Source organism: Aulonocara sp. 'chitande type north' Nkhata Bay, linkage group LG9 (genome assembly GCF_057382095.1).
Source record: "Aulonocara sp. 'chitande type north' Nkhata Bay isolate Kocher_YH1m ecotype deep benthic linkage group LG9, A_spYH_male_GT1.1, whole genome shotgun sequence".
Taxonomy (NCBI): Eukaryota; Metazoa; Chordata; class Actinopteri; order Cichliformes; family Cichlidae; genus Aulonocara; species Aulonocara sp. 'chitande type north' Nkhata Bay.
In genome coordinates this window covers 29944809-29947889 of record NC_141352.1, presented here as the reverse complement: position 1 = coordinate 29947889, position 3081 = coordinate 29944809, and positions in this window count along the sequence as shown.

Below are 3081 nucleotides of genomic sequence, written 5' to 3'. Positions count from 1 at the left end.
GTTAAGCTTCAACTTTAACTTAGGATTTCCTAATTCCTCAGCTCTAAAATGTTTTTTTAATTAGATTTTAAAGGAAATAAGAAATGTTTAAGGGGTTTAAATCAAAAGGCATCCACCTTGGAGCTCAAGTTGCCAACATGAGCACAGAGAGACAATGATGCTGGTAACTATTGGAAGTTCAATTGACAATATAAAACCCAAAGATATACAAGGGATAGAAGAATCTAAACATAATTTGGGAAGAAAAATTATTTAAAAATTAATACTAAACAATCTTTCCGAAAACAGTTATGCAAACAATAAATCTGCAAGCCGAATAGTTGCTGAGGAATAATTTGAGCAATTGTTTAAACTCGTGTTTATGTGAGCTGCCGTCCCCTGGTGGTCACTGAAGGTACTTCAGGTGCAAGATGTTATTTGTAAATTTAAAGAAAAGAAAAGAAAAATACATTGAATTAAAATACTGCATTATTAAATGTTAAAAAGCACAAAAAAGGAAAAAGATCCTTTTCAGGGTCAGATCTTTTATGTCCTGAGACACAGAAAAAAAATTGTTTTTACATTCAGATTTTTTCCCCCAAAGAAACATGCTGGATCATTTCTTTTTCAAATTTGTTATTTATTCATTATCTTCTGTCCCATGAAGTGGGCACATCTGTCATAAATATGATTAGATGGCTGAGTGAGACAGAAAGGAGTTCACGCAGAATTTGGAAGTGAAGTTAAAACTCGAGCTGTCGAGAGATGATGAGGAGGAGGGGCCAGACATGCGAGCAAGAAGGTGAAAGTTCAGTGGAGGACATGCTGGCTTTGAAGAGCCTGAGTACGGGCAAAGTGACGATACCCAAAGTCCATCTTGGATAAGAAGCATTACGTAAGCTCGGGCTCCGAAGCTCTGGGATTTGGTTTTGACCGCAATACAGGACACCAGCCTGGAATCATCTTTCATTGGCAGCTTTGTGTGTGTGTGTGTGTGTGTTTGTGTGGTTCCTCAAAAGCTGAGGAACCACACTGAGCTTTCAGCTTCCTGCTCTGATGTCTGTCCTTCCTCCACCTCATCCCACGACAGCAGTAAGACTGACTCCCCTTCCACGGTTCTGCCTCATCCTGCCTCCTGCTTCCCGAAGTACGGCTCAAAATCTGAAAATGTGTCCTGCTGCCCACTACAAAGGAATAAAAGTAACTGTGCATTTCTGAAATCCTACTAAATCAATGTTAGCTGTATTAGCTCAGCCCCCACAAACCTGTCATCAATAGAAAAGGCAGGATGTCCCCTCGACAGTGCAGAACGAGTCATGTAGATTGCATTAATGGTGGTTAACGCAGAGGTCTCAGACTTATGTCCTTACTGGGGTCAAAAATGAATTGCTGGGTTTTATATTGTACATTTAGATCAAAGACGGTGAGTCACTCCCCTTTTCTTTATATTTTACTCCTAAAAAGTCAAACTTTCTTGTCATTTTGCTAAAGTGGTCTTGAGCAACATTTTTCCAGGTTTTCACGAGGTCTTTGCGGCGCCTTTTAAAAGACAGAGTTACAAAGTGCATCTAAATTTGAATAAAAGCCACACATTAAAGATAAGTTATAGACACATAATCATTTTCACAAAGACACTTCGATACATGCAAATAGATGCAATCTATGGCTCAAAATAAAGGGGAGAAGATTAAGGGAAAGCTAACCTGTCAAACATCAGCCTGGCTGAGTTTTTATAGGTTGTTTTTATGGGTTGTACAGGTTTTAGAGGTTGTTCAAGTGATTTTTCTCAGCAACCTCAAAAATAGGATTGTCTCTGGTTTTAAAGTCAGAGTGAGGAACAGTTGGGAGACCATAGCCCATATGGAAAAGAAATAGTAAAAACATATATGATTTACTCATGAAAGTGGACACTTTCTCATTACTTTCATATATTTTTTTAGTAAGTATACAAAACATACAAGTTTCATAATATAATTTTTCAAGGGATCTTATATGTGTTTTCACTCTTGTATGCTTTTCATACAAGTTTCATACAAGACAGATAAAAACTTTATAAGATTTATATATATCTTTTCCATATGGGGAGGATGAGAAAGGCCTGCTCAGAAGGTCTGATATAAGCAGGGTCCTGTCCATGTAAGCAGCCCCTGCTTACATCCTCACCCTGGGGAACTCCAGGCCTTAAGGGCCGGTGTCCTGCAGGTTTTAGATCTCACCCTGGGTCAACACACCTGAATCAAATGAGCAGTTCATTACCAGGCTTCATTAACCTGTCTTGGAAAACTTCAAGACAGGTTAATGAAGTCATTTAATCAGCTGTGTTGGATCAAGGACACATCTAAAACCTGCAGGACACCGGCCCTTGAGGCCTGGAGTTGCCCACCCCTGATGCAGAGCTTTGATGATAATAACAGGCTTTTAAAGTGGCCTCTGAATTTCACTGAAAACAGTGAAGGGCAGCAGGAATACGTGTGATATGTTGCTCTCTGCACCAGCTGGAGATGGACACTGGCTGCTTTTTCACTCATTTTCAGTCCACTCCCTGTACCTGATCTATGACTGACTGAGGTATAAAAAGGCAAGATTAAAGCACCTCAGTGACAAGCAAGCTACCAGAAGACTTCACACAAGCAGAATTCATACTCAGTTGTGATTAAATACATTCCTAAGTTTGGGAAAGACTGGATTAGCACACAGAGTTATAGGATTATGTAGAAGGACTGCCTTAAAAATTCTTTAGTTTTCAGAGTTTTTACCACCACAAACCTGGACTGTCACAGGGATAATGTTTGGCTCCAATTAGCAGCTTATGTAAAGGCGAAGCTGCTTCAACATCCTCCTTTCATTAACTCACACTGTAGAAACCATTAAAAAAAACATGCCACAGAGAACAGACTTAATCTGAGAACACTTTTTATTTTCATTACTTCACTTTTGTTTCATAGCAGCCACAGGATGGCACCAGAGTCCAGTTAAAAAAAAAAGAAAAAAGAAGAAGTTTAAAATCTGTTTTTCTTCACACCTCTTCACTCTTCTTTTTGTTTACGTCCAAAATGTAATTTAAGGTTCCCACAGTTCCCAGGGACAAACAAATCTAACTAA